Raw genomic sequence first — 20,394 nt, 5'->3', positions numbered from 1 at the left:
ATTTGATTGTGCTTAATGTTGGAGCACATCTGATCATTTTTGGAAGCTGATTCCAGCAGCTGGGGGCGTAATAGCTGAAAGCCGATTCACCCTGCTTTGACTGAACTCTTGGAATTTCTAGTTTGTGTGATCCTAAAGATCTGTGTGATCTGTTAAGTTTGTATTCAGTGAGCATATCTGTAATGCATTGAGGTCCTAGGCCATTTAGTACTTTACAGACAAGTAATAATACTTTAAAATCTATCTGAATGTAACTGGGAACCAGTGTAAAGACCTGAGGACAGGTGTGATGTGCTCTGATTTTCTGCTTCTTGTCAGAATCCTGGCAGCAGCATTCTGGATGAGCTACAACTGTCTGACTGTCTTTTTGGCGAGGCCTGTGCGAAGTCCATTACAGTAATCCACCCTGCCGGTGATAAAAGCATGAACAAGTTTCTCTAAGTCTTCACTGGAAACAAAGCATCTTATTCTTGCAATGTTTTTGAGATAATAGTATGCTGATTTACTTTCTGCTTTGACATGACTTCTGAAACTCATATCTGACTATAGAATAAAACCAAGATTCTAGACCTTTTTTTGTTGTTGTTTTACTCTTTGGGCCAAGGTACGCATTCACCTTGAGAACCCCATCTCTGTTCCCAAATGTAATTACCTCAGGTTTCTCTTTGTTTAACTAAAGAAAGTTTTGGCACATCCAACTGTTAATTTCATCAATGCATTGGCAGAAGGTGTCAATGGGGCTGTAGTCATTTGGCAATAGATCTGAGTGTCATCAGCATAGCTGTGGTAGGAGATTTAGTTCTTTCTCGTTATTTGTCTCAGTGGGAGCATTTAAGGTTGAACAGGAGAGGTGACAAAATTGAACCTTGTGGGACTCCATATGTCATGGTGCAAGGCATTGACCAAAGCCTTTAAAAATATGTGATGTTCCCTTTTTCAGAAGGATATGTTCTGAGAATAAAATGAGCCATTCGAGTAGTCAGACTGCAGACTCAAAGCAAATATTGAATTGTTCTCCTCTTTTTTTATTTTCTTTCAAGAAGTCTTCTGAAGAGAAAAAGGCAAACGCATACTTGTATTAGCAACTTCTTACATTCCCCTGTGGTTTCTGAATGTGAAGATCCATCCACAATAAAGCAAAGATTTAATCAGACACCAAAAAGAAAGAGGGGGAAAAATGTGCTCCAGAAACAAGATGACGTGATGTCTGATGGCGACAGTAGAAATGGTATCTTGAAAGAAAAATCCTCCTTATGGAAATCATGTCAGAGAAATCCACAAAATGAAATTGTGGGCAGCTTAAACAAACCATATTTCCCCTTTTCCCTTTGTTCTACCCTCCCAAGAGAGAATGACTGTTTAATCCTCTAGTCTCATTGTTCAGCTGTGTCTGGGTGGTTGTGGGAAATTACTTTTTCACGGTGATGGTATAGAGAGTGATTTGCCAGAGAATGTTTCAGAACTTATTGCCTCTGAATTTCATGTCCGTAATTAGGCTCGTCTCTTTTGTCATGCCATTTCACATTCAGTTAAGATTGTCTCCATCAATGAAGGCACTATAAACCGTGAGACAACACTGATAAATCTGTTAATAATAATAGTGGGGGGAAAAGAAACTTTAGAGTGATCAGTTTGATCCATTAAGCTGTGAAAATCTTGGAGAGTCTTGGTTCAGTGGGTGGTTAAATTTTAATCTTACTAATAAATGAACCTCTTAATATTTTAAAGGCAATCACTAATGTAATAATGTAGGCAACAACTGCATTTAGACTAAATTAATACCAAACAAGTCTCCATTTGCTATTCTAGACATTAAATAATAGTAATAGTTCAACCCAAAATGAAAATTATCCCATATTTTACTCACCCTCAAGCCATCTTTGATGTATACGACTTTCTTTTGTCAGACATACACAGTGAAATTAGTTGTTGTATAACGGTGTTAGACAGAGATAATTTTTTTGAAGCTTTCAAAAGAGCATAAACCTATAATAAAACTAAACAATACACAGCTAAGGGGTTAACACATGCCTTATGAAGTGGATCGATGTATTTGCGCACTAAAAATATTTAAAATTCCTAAATTATGAACTCAAACCACTTCCGGCAGCTACTGAATGTGTTTCAGCGACTGAATGTGAATGGGTTTTAGACAGCGGCTGTGTCCGAAAATTTTTAAATGCTACATCTAAGGCAAAAAGGCATCAAGAGATATCCATATCCAATTTATAGGTGACTCAAAATGCCACTTTGGTGTAATTGTTTATGTAAATGTATATATTTGACCAACTTTTTCCACTTGTGATGGCATTTCCAGCAAAATAGTGAGCAAACATTCCCATAGTGGTCGCCAGAGCTCTCTCTATTTTGTCGTACATTATTAAATCTTTATGCTGTCATTCTGTTTAAGAGAAATGTGAAATATTTTAAGAAAATCCAAATTGTTGTGTGTGGTTTTATTAAGGCATTTATTAAACATTTTGATGGTATTTTCTTCTTTAATTATCTCTGCATAACCCATATTATATGCGTCCAGCTTTGCTTACAGCTCTAAGCCAAGGAAATACTGTTACTCTTACCGTTTTATAGTCGCCACCTACTGGAAAAGAAGGAATTTGCTTTTTTTAACCAGCATTTAAACTGTTTTAGGATTGGGCCATATGTTTTATGTAGAATTATTTCACAAAGTCAGATTGATTAGTTTTTCACTTCATATTTTGATATTTTATATAAAAATAATATATATTATATTATGATATATACAGTTGAAGTCAGAATTATTAGCCTTCCTTTTTATTTTTTCCCCAATTTCTGTTTAACGGAGAGAAGATTTTTTTTACACACATTTCTAAACATAATAGTTTTAATAACTCATTTCTAATAACTGATTTATTTTATCTTTGCCATGATGACAGTAAATAATGTTCTACTAGATATTTTTCAAGACACTTTTATACAGATTATGCCACAGTCACACTAGAGTTTAAGCTTGCGAAATTCTGTCGTAAAGCGCTGTGTATGGGGGCGGGATTAAACAAGATGATTAGACATTTAAAAAAGTGAGTGATTGCTCCATATTTAAAATTTTTGTCCAGAGAGGTCATATTTTGATCCTTGATTGGTCTCATGCAGTCAAGTGATCCGATTTCGCAGGTCAGAGGTCACCAATTTAGAACTTTGCAACGAAGTGAATTGCGAAATTTGATACATGAATTTGCGTTTCCGGTCTGACGCATTCGCGTGCTTATGAATGGAAGTCTATGGGGAGAAAAGTGCAGTGTGACCGCAGCTTTAAAGTGACATTTAAAGGCTTAAAAAAAATCAAAGGGGCGCTTTAACTGTGCGTATATATATATATATATATATATATATATATATATATATATATATATATATTGTATATATAAATTTGATTTATTTTTATTTAATTTTATTTTAATATACCAACTATACCCAACCCACAATATAAAATATGTTGCCCCTTTGTGTGGATTTTGATTTAAGAGCAGTTGTTGCCTCTAATTTGAATAAATGATAAAAGCAAATAAACATTTTTATCTGGCTAGTAAAAAAAAAAAATATATATATATATATATATATATATATATATATATATATATATATATATATATATATATATATATATATATATATATATATAATTATTAATATTTATTTACTTATTTTTATCGGAAATTGGTATCAAATTTGCCATATTGTTGTAAAAAAGTCTGTCATGAAAAAATGTCCTTATGTTTTCCTTACACTCAAGTTGTTCCAAATTTTATGAGTTTCTTTCTTCTGTTGAACACAGAATAAGATATTTTGAAGAAAGCTGAAAACCTGTAACCACTGACTTCCATAATAGACAAAAATACTGGATTTCAATGGCAACAGGTTTTTAGTTTTTTTCAAAATATATTATTTTGTGTTCAACAGAAGAAAGAAACTCATAAAGATTTGGGACTTGAGTGCTAGTAATCTGAGTAAATTGTCATTTTTGGATGAATTGATGAAGTAAAGTGCTCAGCATAAATGAGTACACCCATCACACTTCTTCATTTATATTAACAGTTTCTATTGGATGCTTTACAAAAATATATTTGTGCATATAGATTAATTCAACCCAGGCTGATTGCGGAAACATACCCAGGTCTACATTTTTTGGGACAGCAAAATTTGTAACCGCAGATATGTCTGATTGCAGTCTTTCTTTTTTTTTTTTTTTTACAAATGCATCAGAGGCTGCTGTGTACACTTTTTGATGATCTCAAACTTCTCTCATGCATCCTCTTCTCGTGTAAATCCACCAGAGGGTGCAATAAACATTTCAGCCAACCAGGCCAGCTTGCTGTGGACTGAATGACTAACCGACTCACCCACCACTTCTTCCGTAAACCCAGCGGTTCTCAATTCCGGTTCTTGGGCCACCCCGCCATTGTATGTCTACCTCACTTAACACACCTGATTCAGATCATCTGCTTGTTAAGCGAGAGATCCATAAACTGATCCTTTTGTGTCAAATAAGAGAGACATACAAAATGAGAACCAGAATTGAGAACTGCCGCCTAAACCCAACCGATAGCATCAAAGTCAATATAAGAAAAAAAAGCTGTCTCAGCCACGTGATTTCACCACATTTTGAGCCTGATAGAGTTTTTTTTTTTTTGCTTTTGTTTTACCTGGCTTCTGGAGCCATGCTTCACTGGACTCAAACTCTGTTGTCACGGTCAACTCCGCTCCACAAGTCCACTGGCATACGCGGTGAGCAACTGGGCAAACTGGTCACACTGGAAAAGCAGTCCATATGAAGGTAAGCAGTCAGCGGAACACAACATAAGCCATTGGCAGTGTACTGCCTCATATTGTTCGTTTTGCAGACGAAATAGGGTCATACTGTACCTACCTCTGGGTACAGAAATTTGCGGTCTCCAGAAAATGTAGACAGGCGTATGTATCCACAATGAGCCTGTGTTGCATTAAATAGATTAGTCAATAATATAGCCAAAATTGTAACTAACAAAAACTAACAGTTATCTCTGTTAAGATAACAGTCCAAAAATCCAAAATGGTGGGGGAAAATATTGAAAATAATTTTAATAAACAGGAAAAATCAAGAAAAACTAAAAATATACAATTTTGTAGTTTTCATTTTCTTCTTTTTTTTAAATAATTTGTTTGAGTTTAAATGTATTATCTTCCTATCCCTAAAGATTTTAGGTGACCAAACTCTTTATTCTTATGAATGTAACTATTTAATCAAACTGTTTTGCTTAAATGCAAATAAAATCATTGCCTATATTCACTGAGAAATGAATAAAAATATTCATTTTCAAATGAAGGTACTCATTTATGCTGAGCTCTGAACAAATAGTAGGATTCATTGTATCCATTTCATGGCATGTTCTCAATCCTAATTTCTGAAGCGAGGATAAAGAGAATTCATGCTAAAACCACCAGACTATGGAAGTTTCTTGTCACAAGCTGTCAGACTACTCAAATTTGCTTGACAGAAATCCTCCTGTCACCCAATACCCGACTTTCCGACTTGCCTGAACCCAAGGCTCTGTTTAACCACATCAACAGTCTGTGCTTCACTAAAGTCACTTTAAAAGATGGGACATAATTCCACTCGACGACAGCCAGACTATTGTAGTTACTTATGTGTTACTAGCATTTAGCATTGTTTGCTGTATAGGTTCTGGGCTTGTTGCATGTTCTCACTTTAAAATATATAAATTAATAAAGAGAAACATCAGATCTAAGCGGTCTGCTACTGGAAATTGGGCTTACTTTCCTCCATGTGACATCTCAGTATAAGTTCAATTGAAAGTTTCCCATTTAAGCCACCAAAAGTAACATTTCAAAGTCCTCACTGTCTCAGCTTTCATGTTGACTTTGGAAGGAGAAATGACATTGACTGGTCTGTTATTCTCTGTGTATTATTCTGGACAGCTCAGCAGGCAGATTGAATGGAACTAGCCATATTTCCAATGCTGATTAAAACCCCTTGCATTTCATTTTCGACGTAAGCCACCATAGTCTGTTGGGTAGCAGTTCAGTGCAAATTGACTCATTTTTCTTAAGTCTCTTTTAAGACAGCCCTTTATAATTAGGTTATTCAAAGTCTACCACCTGCATATTTCTTAGAAAAAACATGAACACAAATTATGGCCCTTCAATAGGTTATTTATCCGGTAACATTGACATGTTACATATTATAAAAATAAATGCATATGCAAGGCTGCTAAAGATAACACTGCACTTCAAATTGGCACAAAGCTGCTAATGTGCTTCACTGTATCCTGAGAGCTTGGACTTAGAAGATGATTCATCCTCATTCAAATTAGTATTTCTGTGAAGATTAAAAATATAGAAGCCTGTTAAAATGACCCCAGAATAAAAGTTTAGTAAAAGTAAGTGTTTGTTATAAATGTATACATAACATATTATTATAAAGCACTTTGAGTGTATGGCCATACACAATAAATGAGTTATATAAATGCATATTACTTACTGTACGCAACATAATCAAACGTCAGTTAGGAACATTTGGATTTAGTGGCTAATTCTACGGTGGCCAAGAGAGCTTAATGAGCTGCAATTTAAGAAAACACATGAAATAGCAAAAAAAACGCCAGCAAATTGAGAAAAGGGGCTCGTTTCAGAAAGGAGGTTAAGTGAAAAGTAAAGTAAAGTATTTTAACCCTGAAATGAGAGAAACTCTGGGTTTTCCGTTTTAAAATGGCAGGTTTGTTAAACTGGAGAAAGCAAGGTAAGTCAATCCTGTTTCTGAAAGACAGGTAACTTTAACTCAGAGTCAGTTACTGTGGTAAATTACTCTGTGAACCTAACCTGGTCAGAAGCAGGTTTTATTCTGTAAACCAGGGGTCTCCAATCTCGCTCCTGGAGGGCTGGTGTCCCTGCAGGATTTAGCTCCAACTTGCTTCAAGACACCTGCCTGGATGTTTCAAGTATACCTAGTAAGACCTTGATTAGCTTTTTCAGGTGTGTTTGATTAGGGTTGGAGCTAAAATCTGCAGGACACCGGCCCTCCAGGAACAAGTTTGGTGACCCCTGCTCTAAACTTTCTGTCGGTCTCCTCCCCTTTTTTAAAGACAAAGCGGTATTTCTCGCCTTAGCCTTACGTTTCCACCCACCTATTTTAATGCTCATTTTGGAGATGCGCATAAAACTATTGATGGAAATGTCATGATACACATAACTTTTAAAAAATACGCATAAAAAACAGGCGCATAACTGAATAGGATAAACTTTTATTCGACAGAAAAGATGCGCCTAAACTGTGATGGAAATACTTTTACTGAGCAAGTTACAATATGTGCATCAAAAAAAGGTTTGTTATAAGATGATCATATGATAATGAAAATATGTGTGAATGGACAAAACAGCAGACTGAGCACACTGTAATATCTTAAATGTTGTTTTGGTCATTCATTCTAAAACGCCTTAATCGTTTCAGCACAAATGTTATTATATTAATGACCTCCAGAGCGCCTGGAGCGGGTCAAGAGCGTCTGTTCTCCGTGTCTCATGGCTTCAAACGCCCCCACCTGTTCATTGTGTGTCAGCATTGTCCTCTGAGGCACAGCGCAAGTACATTTATTAAATAAAGAAAAGATTGATGCAGCTTCTTCTACCGCAGTAAATTCTGTTTTTACTGTTGATATTTGGTGCCCGTTTAATCAGGAAGTGACGATTTCGTTCTCTTTGACTCGTTGGATGGAAACGCTGCTTTATTCACACATCTTTTATGCGTTATTCCAGTTTTGCACATAAATTTAATTAATATATTTGGATGGAAACATAGCTATTGCTTACATTTTAGTCACACAAAGAACAAAGTCACGTATGAGAATGGCTTGTCCTTTTTAAATAAATAATTAGCTTAAATTCACTGACCTACGACAGGGACATGTACTGTTACTATATTAATGGGATTATTATTCTTTATAAAAACTATTGTTCAGCTTACATTCATAAACGTCATATCAGCCTCTATCACTTGATCAATAAAAAAGGCAGACACACACAAGTGCGGTTTTAAATCTATTAAAACGTTTATAAAAGTAGGAACATGTGTAAAAAAATGATTAACATCACACATAACATTACTTAATTTGTTATACTTAAATATTTAAATACTTCAAATGTTAAATTTTGCATTAACCTGAGCAGCTGTTTTCCCACACTAACTGTCTCTGTTTCCCTGATGCAGTGGTGTTGCTTTTTAAAATATATGGTCATATTTTCTATAACTTTGCATGAGCACATCAAATTCAGCTGGAGAAAGAAATGATGATCTCTTTTTTAAGACGTTGCCAGAGTCACTCGTAATATCTGTGCTCCATTTATAATGCCTTTTTATAGTTGCGGTGTGCACGCTTTACTCTGAGTTGCTCTACTCCAGTGTTTCTCAACCCTGTTCCTGGAGGCACACCAACAGTACATATTTTGTATGTCCCCCTTATCTGACCCATTCGTGTCAGGTTTTGGGGTCTTTTCAAATGTTCTGCTGAGTTGATTCAGGTGTGTTTGATTAGGGAGAGGTTGAAAATGTGTACTGTTGGTGTGCCTTCAGGAACAGGGTTGGGAAACACTGCTCTACTCAAAGTTGATTGACCCAACTCAGATCTGCTATTCTGAAACAGAAAACTCGAGTTTTTAATCTCTCGGTAAATCATCTCAGAGTTCAAGTTTCAACTCCGAGTTGGTTGAACCTCCTTACTGAAACAGGCCCAAGATCTTCATTTGCTTGACAGCACAAATGCTGCAAATCCTCACAATGCAAACAATTTTTTTTAAAAACGTGCTGCATTTTCACAGAACACAACCAATTAATAAAACAAATGCTGCAAATCCTCACAACGCAAACATTAAAAAAAAAAAAAAACGTGCTGCATTTTCACAGAACACAAACAATTAATAAAGCATGCTGCATTCTCTCACAACACAAACAATTCACGAAAACACATTGCATTTTCTCACAACACAACAGAAATGTTTCAAGGAGACCCTAAAACGTGACGGACCCAGCTATTTAGGTTATAGTTATTTAGGCTAATAAATACTAAAGACATGGGAATCGGGATATTAAAATAAACAAACAAACAAAAAAAACTCACCTTTCAAAGATCACCTACAACTTCACTGAGCAATATTCACAGCACAGCAGTGTTTGTTTTGAATCCCTTTGAATCACTTCTGTTGTGTTCTTTTTGTGCTGTGAGCAAGTGCTGAGCGATTTATTAATTTGTTTGTGTTGTGAGAAAATGCAGCGCGTTTTTTAAATACGTGTTTGCGTTGTGAGGATTTGCAGCATGTGTGCTGTCAAGCAAATGAAGATCTTTCCTTAATTTGCTGGCATTTTTGTAATTGCATGTGTTTTCTTAAATTGCAGTGTGTTAAGCTCTCTCGGCCACCATAGAATTCATATTAATTTGTACAATTTCATTGTACATTTTGGTCCAAGTTGCTCATCACCTAACGAAAGGATGGTTTAGGGGAGTGGTTCGAGGACACTACTCCTTTTACAAATTGTATGATTTCATATGAATGAAATCATACAAATTTGTACATATTAGACACTTTCCTGACAGCATGTAAAATATTCATCTGACCCCGTGAGATTGGACTATAAAAGTGAAAAGTTTAAAATTATGGATGAATTCTTGCATACATCTGAGATGTGTCTGTTGTTGACCAGAAAACAAACAAACTTTCTTCAGCTTATGCCAAGTTCAGACTGCATAATTTTTAAAGTAGTCTCGTCACAGATGTTTTCACACTGCATGACTATTTGGGTAGAGTTCTGTCGCTGCTGTTCAAGAGGTATCAGCAACAGGGGGTTTATACTGCAATATTTTACAATAGGAAGAATCGCCGACAACTTTGTCTCAGTCCGCCAACTATGTACCAACCAAACATACGCAAGATGTGACATGGAAACAACACTAGGTCACGTTGTATATCTTTTGTTATTAACTACATAAAGAGAAAGAAGCCTTGAGTGGGGTAGAAAATCTACTTATTTTGCCTGGCCTTTGAAGGGAATTAGCAATTTCTCCTCGACTTTTTTCTTTTTCGACCCAGTTGTAATATTGTTTAGATTGGTTATGTCAAACAGACATGGGTTTTCCTGCCAAATTTTCACTAGTTTCAGGCATTTGTCTGCGATTTTTCACCTGTCGGCATGTCAAAAGCAGGGCTAAAATCATGCAGTCTGAACTCTACATTAGTCACCGATTTATCAGAGGTCACCACAGCAGAATGAACCGCCAATTACTCTGGCATTATGTTTTATTCAGTGAATGCCAACTGCAATATGCTGGGAAACACCTTTACACTCTCTCATTCACACACACAAACTCATACATTATGCAGCCAATCTACTGTGGGGGAAACAAGAGCAAACACAAGGAGAACCTGCACACTGAAATACCACCTGGCCCAGCCGAGACTCGAACTAGTGACCTTCATGTTGTGAGGCAACAGTGCTAACACTGAGAAAAGTAAGCATGACTTTGGAAAACAGATATAGAAGACGTCACATATACAGTTTAAAGGGCATCTATGATAAAAATCATCTATTGTAAGCTGTTTGGACAGAACCGTGTGTATGTATAGTGTGTCCACTGTCATATTGGAGTGATATAAAGACAAGAAGTCTCTTTTTTTAAGTTTCCTTACGTTAAAATGGGATCCTTCGCATGGGTTTCCTCCGGGTGCTCCGGTTTCCCCCACAGTCCAAATACATGCGCTATAGGTGAATTGAGTAAGCTAAATTGGCCGTAGTGTATATGTGTGGATACAAGAAAGTATGGGTGTTTCCCAGTGTTGGGTTACGGCTTGAAGGGCATCCGCTGTTCAAAACATTTGCTGGATAAGTTGGCGATTCATTTCCGTTGTGGCAGCTCCTGATTAATAAAGGGACTAAGCCGAAAAGAAAATGAATGCATGAATAAAATAGGATCCAAATCCCTCCCATTTTGAGGCCCACAAAATGTGATGTAGGACTGCGGTTTCCCCACTCACGGAATTGATTGATAGCAGCATGTGACATGTCTCCGTAGTAACATGTAAAATCAGACAGGACATGCGCAAAGCAACTGGGATTAAAAGTTCTGTTCAGCTCGCTGTGATCATAAATCATCATCAAATGTGATCAAGAATGAGTTTTACAAGTTTAAAACGTTTTTAAACGTTTGTTGTAATGAATTACAGCGATTTTACCGTCTTTATCACCACAGCCGCGTGTCAGTACATTTATAAAAGAAGATGCTTCAATCCCGAATTGTGGACGTTAAATCAGGTTTATTTTGTTCATTAACATAATGAATATCCATACATTAGTGGATATTAAGAGGAATTAACTCCTCAACACATATCAAAAGTTCTTACTGTAGTATTTCTCATTAATATTACGTGAGATCTGCTTCCTTCATGTCTGTCACTGTGCTGTTTATCTGATGCAATCGAGGCAGAGATTGAGGCACACTCTGACAGGCACGTGGGAACAGTGGGCGGGGAGAACCAGCATTAAAGGCACAAGCAACAAAAACAGTTACATTGTGTTCAGAGTAGAAAATTCCAATATTCCGAAAGGTATAATAAATAATCTAGTGGGTGTTTTGAGCTGAAACTTTACAGACACATTCTGGAGACACAAAAGACTTATCCTAAATCTTGAAAAAGGAGTAAAATAGGTGCCCTTTAAGTCATAATTATTAGCCCTCCTGATTTTTAGCCCTTTGTATTTTTTCACCAATTTCTGTTTAACAGAGATTTTTTTTTCAACACATTTTTAAACATAATAGTTTTAATAACTCATTTCTAATAACTGATTTATTTTATCTTTGCCATGGGTAATTTGGTATATCATTGTATAAAATGGTTTGTTCTGCAGACAATCTAAAAAAGATATTGCTTAAGAGGCCTAATAATATTGACCTTTTTTTAAATTGATTTTATTCAAGCCAAAATAAAGCAACTAAGACTTTCTCCAGAAGAAACAAATATTAAAATACTGTGAACAAATTATTTGTCTGTTAAACATAATTTGGGAAATATTTGAAAAAAATAACTGGAGGGCTAATAATTTTGACTTCAACTATATAAAAGGCCACCACCAATCTAAAAACCTAAAAGAATTGTTTCAATGAGTATTTCTGAAATGTTTTAAAACAAGAGGTCATGTTGCAATGTGCAAATGTTGCAATACCAGCCATTAACCTGAAAAAACCTGCAGCAGCCAGGTCAGATTAAGGCTCCGTTACCACCCTTTCGCTCTGATAATCTGCCGGTGATTGGCACTTCCCTATTCTCCCCTCACCTCGGCCCTTCCCACACGTGTCATCTTGGCCCGCCGGAGGGCAGATAGTGGCTGTCAATTAGCAGATAATGTAGGGAGCAGCTGAATGTCAAACAACGCTTCCCCGGCAGCGACCACGCATCAAATGTCCGTCTGGCTGCCTGCGGGATACAATGTCTTGTTACTGAAGTGGGGTTAGAGGGAAAAACAGCCAGCGGGAGGGGAGATAAGTTGACGAAATCTGGCACGTTAGTTACAGGCTCTCTATCACTTTCACTAATGCAAGATGACATTATAGTTCAATTGTAGGTCTACGAAGGGACGTCTGGAATCACCGTGGCATTTGTTTGGGTTTTCCTTCCCATGTTTACAGTTTCGGTTTGGTTGTTTCAACTTGAAGGGACAGTTCAGCCAAAGATTTATATCTGCTGTTGTTTCACTTGCCATCAAGGCATTCAAGATAGATGAGACTTTTTTCTTCTTCAGTGGAACTTTCCAACAAAAATCATCTCATCATTTACTCTCACTGATGTAGTTTAAAACCTTTATGACTTTCTTTCTTCTGTTGAACACAAAAGAAGATGTTTTTAAGAATGGTTGCTGGCAAAACATCGACTTCCATATGGGAAGTAAAATTACTGGAGGTCAAATTATATTTTGTGTTCTACAGAAGAAACTGAAATATGTTTTGAACTAGTGGGAGAGTAAATGACAGAATTTTCATTTTTTGGGTGAACTATCCCTTAAATTGTGGTCCTTTTTTGATTTATAAAATATCTAATCAATGTCTAGCAGTACTTTAAGTATGAAATACACTCAAAAAAGATTACGGCTGTTTGTTCAAACTGTTTAAAGGAACTGAAACAACACAATTCTTGTAATTCCTTTGGACAATTTATTTGTTTTAGGTTCAATCCACTTAAAATGATAAACCATTAAATTAACGTAAGCTTTTTGTGTTGAAGGAAGGAATTGACGAGCATGAAGGAATTGTGTGGGTCCAAACACTTGGTTAAGGGATTTGTAGTTCCCAGCATGCTTAAGAGAGGGAAATGTTGACAATAAAAGTAATCTTAGGTGTTTAAAGTTAATAGAAAGACTGGTTAGAGTTTAATCTTCACTTCAGTTTGAAGATTTAGACGAGTTCCATGTAATGATTTGAGTTTTGGGATTACCACCTTGCAGAAGCACCCATGCTTTGGGTGTTGGCAACTTAATTAGCAAAAATGCAGTTTGTTGCTTTGCTCAGTGAGAAATAACTGTCCTAAAAATAGTTCTGAGATCAGTCTCAATCAACTGTACGCTGAAAAACTATCAGCAGTACTTCATTCAATTAAAAATGTATCTTTCATTTCAGTTTATTTGTTTCATTTTTCAAGTTATGTATTTTAAGTTCAAAACATAGTTTAATATACATTATTTTGATTAAGAGTGCAACAAAGAAATATTTGTTTTGACTAATGTCAAATTTTAAGGTTATTCATACATGCCAGTGTGTGCGTATTAAACAGCTGAATATGGTTTGTACTTTAAAATTATTTTGTTAAAAATATTTGACGTAAAAATATTTCAGTCAAATGTTTAGGGCAAATGATTTATTTTTGTCATTGGCTCAAGTGATCAAATTTAGATGTGAAACCATTACCCTATTTTTTTTTTAATTGGATGAATGAACATTTTATGGGAATTGTTGTTTTGATTAAAGCTCTATCTTTTTGTTTAGAACAAAAAGAGAATTCAAATTAGATGACTTTTTTTTCAACAAGACATATATGTGTTGTACCTAGTGATATAAAATTGTTCTCATGGAGATATTGTTTGAGGCTAATTATTTATTTTTCAATGGGTCAAGTGATAAAATTTGGATGTGAACCATTACCCTATTTTTATTTTTTTTTAGATGAATGAAAGCTTTTTTCCAGTGTATACATAACTCATGATATATGCTTAAAAATGGCTCTGTTAGTTCATTTAGGATAACTTCAAATACTTTGAAATGTATAATTAACATACATGATATTATCAGACCTTTGAGTTTAAGTTTAAGTATTTAAAATAGTATTTAAATAAAAAAATTATTTAAACTTTTATTTGATAAAATCATGTTGGACCAACTCAATTGCATTCAATTGTGTAAATATTTGTTTAGTTGGTGCTAAACAAATTTATTGGATGGGAACCCTCAATTAAATTGAGTTTATCCAATGAGATATTTTATTGAGTGTACATTTAAAAAGATACTCCCCAGGATATGCTGAGGACTTTTGAATTTACATTTTCATGATTATTTTGATAATTCCATAAGATATCAATGAATCAGCAAAATCCACGAGCATTATCTTCATTTTACCTGTGTAGGCCTATGACTATGAGCTAGATGATTAGATGATTTCTTAAACAAAAGTACAGTCAAAAAATGACTTCTAATGCTTGTTCAAACTACTTATTTAAAACTAGTTAAAACAACACAATTCTTAAGTTTTTGAGACAACTTAATTGTTTTCAATCCACATAAATTGGTAAAAAACGATTATGTTAACTTAATCGATTTGTGTTCGGACAACATGAAGGAATTGTGTGGAACCCAGCATTTTTTACAGTGTAGCCACTTCACTTGCATTTAATGAATTGCCAAAGACTACAGATGCTTCAGTACAAATCTTCCTTTATGTTCTACACTATAAAAAAAATTGATTATTTAATGTTTTTTTACAGCAGCTGGGAAACCGAAAAAAACCCCCCCGTAAAATAAAGGCCACTAACAGACATTTACTGTAAAATAACAGACAGTAAATTACATAAATTTACTTAAACTTAAATTTCTCGTAAATTTATGTAATTTACTGTGTTATTTTACGGTAAATATCTGTAATTTAACAGACATTTTTTCATGTTTTGTTTCCGGCACCCCAGCTGCTGGAAAAAAAATACATAAAACAACAGATTTTTTTACAGTGAAAAAAAAATCCCCTACATCTTAAATGGGCTGAGGATGAGAAATTTAACAGCTAATTTAAAATGTTGGTTGAACTATCCCTTTAAACAGAGATGCCCAATCGAGGGCCTGTGGGCCAAAGTTAGCCCATGGAAACCTTTGATTTGGCCCACCATCCCATCTGAGAATGGTTTAGAGATTGTAAATTCAAATTTAATGGAATTTATTTGTTCATTTTATTGTCAAGCTACACAAAAGGTATTTGAAATTAAATATTTCAATTTAAATGGTGTAAATTCATCAGATTTAGTTTAAAATGTACATACCACATAGGATAATGCAGAGACTTTGGTGAGTGAATCAAGGCAAAGGCATATTCTGCTTGACTAGTGTATTCAGTATTGAACTTCACTGTGTTATAAATGTGATTATGTTTTGTTTAGTTTGGTAGGCGTATCTTTGGCCCACAGCTTTCAATGATATTTGGTTTTAGGCCCTTTATACGAAATAGCTTGGGCACCCCTGCCTTTAAATATTGTTAATGCGATATTTAACATTGTCTAGGTCCAATGGACATTAAAATGACTTCACTTCAAGATCCTCCAAAGATTTTTTTAAGCCAAATAGACAAAAACCTTGTCCACTTTTCCCCTCAAATCCATCATATAGACTGACCAAAATCTAATCAAGTTTGTTTGTTAAACAGACACTGTTCCCTTCGTTTTCCTCCTGGAAAATCCTTCAACGTTTCATTTGAGCCCTATCACCTTTAAAAATAACAGAAACCACCTCTTGTAGGTCAAGTCAGACAAATATTCCCTTGGATATAATTAGCCATCTGTCAAGAACCATCAATTCATCCCGCCTGAAAGCCGTGTCAAACAGTACTTTGCAATTTCAACCAGATTTGTGACTGCCAAACGTATGCATTTCAAAAAAGACACACTGCCAGAACAAAACTTGGCCCAAAACATATTTCAAGAGATTTGTGAGGAAATTAATGTCACATCCAATCCATCATTACTAGCCTAAGGGGATGAGGTTTGCGGCTTGTGATATGTGAGAAAATGTCAAGTTTTAAAAAAGGAGGAAGTGCCAACTTATAAATTTGGGGAATTTTAAACTAGACGGTTTGCTGCCAAAAAGCACTGACTTCAGAGTGATGCTCATCTACTTCAGCTCCGTCTCCAAAGCAGCTGAAATGAAGCAGGTATAACAGGGTCAATGTCTCCATCTTGTGGTCATATTCCTTCTGCTCAAAGGGGCAAAATACAAACACGACAGTGAAATTCTCTTCTTAACACACTTCGCACAACTACAAGTGAATTAAAGGGATAGTTAACATGCCATAAAATAAAATTACCTCATCTCCCTCGTGAGATTTAAAATCTATATTAGGTTGAACAAAAAAGAAGATACCTTAAAGAAAGATATATATACTATAGAAGTCAATGGTTACAGGTTTTCTGTTTTAGTCAAATGATCTTCTTTTGTGTTCAACAGAAGAAAGAAACTTATAAAGTTTTGGGACCTGAGGTCTAAAAAACAGAGGTTGCTGAGAACTTCCACACTGTAAAACCCAATAAGTTAAGGTAACTCAAACCATTGAGGAAACCAATTGCAACAAAGCATTTAAGTACAAAACTATTCCTAATGACTGCTGTGAACCTAATCCCTTTGAGTTAATGGAGCAATTTGAGCACAGTAAAACCCAAGAAATGAAAATAACTCAAACCAACTGAGTACTATAAAACCCAATAAGTTAACGCAACTCAATCGTTTGAGTAATCTAATTGCTAAAACCATTTGAGTTAAAAAAAATTATCTATATTAGTACTGTGAGCTTACTTCATTTACGTTGAAGTAATGAGGTGTTTAAGTGATTAAGTAAGTTTTGATTGAGCATTAATGAACACCTGTTGATAAGAAGCAGAATTACTTAGCAGTGGTGATGTTTAAGAAAATTATTATTAGTAAATTTCAGACATTTGACAAAGATAAACTTTGTCAAACTCAGACATTTGACAAAGATAAAGCAAGTTGGTAATAAGTGAAGCTGTTGATACTGTTTGTGGAGTTGTTTAATGATCCTCTGCTAAGATTTTAAGTGAGTGAATGTGCTTTGTTTCTTTTAAGGCTGTGACTGAAGTCAGCTGTAGATTTGTGTTTCTCTTCAGTTATTTTGCTAAAAACAGGTCTACATTATTAATGCTCAATCAACACATACTTAATCATTAAGTAACTCGTTACCTTCAACACTGAGTACAAACCTCTTTTCAAATGAGTAGAATTAACTTTCAGTAAACTTTGAATTAACTACACTCACTTCATTTGATCAATTTGACTGTTGAGTTTTACAGTGCATAGAAGGAAAAAAAAGATGGAAAATCAATGGGTTTGTACTAGGAATGGGCCGTTATACGATTCTGATGCTATGATGATCTTAGATAAAAATATCACGGTTTCAAAGTATTGTGATTACTGCTCCAAAATATGTTCTTTTTGAATGTCTGGATAAAAAAAAATATGATAATAATAAAAAAAACTTTTCCCCCTTTGAACACAATATATTTTATTTTGAGAAATATTTAAAATTTGGAGCAGTAAACATGCCAGGCTAAATGATTCAAATGAATCACAGATTTCTTTACAATTTAAAACAGCATCTTTGAATATCTTTTCTGCTGAAGATACTGTTGTCCTTAAAAAAAAAAAAACAAGAAGGTATCCCTGCAGTCCGGAGACCTCCAAGTGGGAAGGATTACACTGCAAGTAGGTTGGGTTTAAAGGGACTTAAAGCACAAATAGGTCGGGTTTAGGTGGTGTAAGAGAAGCAGATATTAATAAAACACATGAGGTTACTGTGAAGTTGGGTTTTACGGAATTAGAATTGTGCCAAAAAAAAAAACTTTTCTAAAAATGAACACAAACATACAAATAATAAAAAAAAAACACTCGAAAAATACAAAACAACCAACCAAATGGCAAAAAATAAACACTGTCTTCAAAATAAGTGTATTATTAGTTCGGATCGATTGTGCTGCCAGAGTTTTCGTTTACGTTTTCTTAAATTTACGTTTAGTTGGCCCTTTGTATCCGTTGATTTGGCCCGCCAGAGGGAAAATGATTGGGAAGGGTTGGGGAATGCCTTCTCATTTCTATTTCAATGTAACCATTTGTCTGTTTTATTGTTGAGCTACAAAAAACAAACAAAAATTAAATTATATGTTTCAATTAAATTTTGTAAATGAAGCAGATTTTTTTTTTTAAATGTACATAGTGTCACTTAACAAATAGGGGACAAAGCAGAAGACATCAGCATGCAAATTAAGGCAAAGTTTGTTAAAATAATATATATTTTCGCAAAGTTAGAATGTATTAGTAAATACGATTAAAGTAATCTTCTCTTTTTATTTTTAATTATTATGAAATAAATTAGTAAATTACCAATGGCAACTTTATTGTTTTACAGTTTGCTATAATTACCTTCAGCCCACAGCTCACAATCAAGCTTGGATTTTGGCCCTTCATAAGAAAAAGTTTGGGCATCCCTGGTGTAGACGTTAAGAAAACACAACAGGTTACTGTAAGGTTGGGTTTAGGGTTGGGGTAGGTGTAGGCATTCATAAAACATAATATTGGACTCATGTACTTTAGATAAATAAAAACTCCAGGTTTGTTCAGCCCACTTGGAGCTGGCCCTGACCTCAGTTTATACCCTTCTCTAAAAAACAAACAAACCAAAAAAAGTAAATAAAAAAATAAATAAATAAATAAATTAAAAAAAAAAAAAAAAAAAAAAATCGGTGGCATTTTATTTTGATGGTCCATTTGAGTCTGTTTAATTTCTGTTGATACTTCTCCTTTAACAGACATTTGACTGACTAACGTTGCAAATACATGTCGACTTACACTAGCACTAACCCCAACCTAACAGTCTACTTATAATATAATGAGAATTAGTTGGCATGTAGATGCAATGGAACTTAAATTCAACAAATGGACCATCAAAATAAATTGCAACCAAAAAATCTTACAAAACTTGACTTTTCCAAACCGCGGTATACCTTGAAAACTGTTATCGTCCCATGCCTAGTCCCTTAAACACGATTTTTTAAAAAAATATCTTGTGTTCAATAGAACAATGCAACACAAATAGATTTTAAACAAATTATTGGTGAGTAATGATGACGAGCATGAATTAAAGAATATTGCAAGAAACACATTGAGAGAAAAACAACGGAGAGCCAAATCACAGAATCGAAAGTGAGTATATTGTTAAACAGGTGCCTGGGAAATACAACAGCTGCTGTCACAGCATTGCGAGGTATTCGTTGGTTCACTCTCCAATAGGCACTGAATATAGTGTTGCATTTATAGCTCTGCTCATTTTGCCTGCATTCAACTTATTCCTGAGCAGAAACATAGTGCATATATCCTGTACAAGCTCACTTCATCTGTTGAGTCAAATAATTACACACATATATATTTATCGCTTGTCCATCACATTCACACAAACACATTCTACTCTCCCATTTATGCTGATCATTAATCGACAATGTCATTTAAGCATTATGAAAATTACATCAAAATAGTCAAGCAGCATATTTGTAGTTTGGCAACATAAATGAGTGACTTAATGTCAGTCATTCTCATAGCTTCCCCAACATCTCGCTTTACACAACATCTCACTTCATGTCAACACTCACAACATGTGATAGTTTCATATTTGAACACCGAAGAGGAGGTCCTTTACACTATGTCAGATAAAATAAGGCAGTGATTTAATAAACTACCTACAATCACCCACACCGACTTCTGTGCTTCGATATATATATATATATATATATATATATATATATATATATATATATATATATATATATATATATATATATATATATATATAATAAGGTCACATTTTATTTTGATGGTCTGTTTGTTGAATTTAAGTTACATTGTACATCTACATGCCAACTAATTCTCATTAGATTACAGACAGACTGTTGACATGTACTTTCAAAGTTTCTTATAGTCAGTAAAATGTCTGTTGAAGGAGCAGTATCAACAGATATTAAGCAGACAGTCTACTAATACTCAAATGGACCCACAAAATAAAGTGTTACTA

This window comes from Danio aesculapii, chromosome 5 (genome assembly GCF_903798145.1).
Source record: "Danio aesculapii chromosome 5, fDanAes4.1, whole genome shotgun sequence".
In the NCBI taxonomy this organism is placed as follows: domain Eukaryota; kingdom Metazoa; phylum Chordata; class Actinopteri; order Cypriniformes; family Danionidae; genus Danio; species Danio aesculapii.
This window is presented reverse-complemented; position numbering follows the sequence as displayed.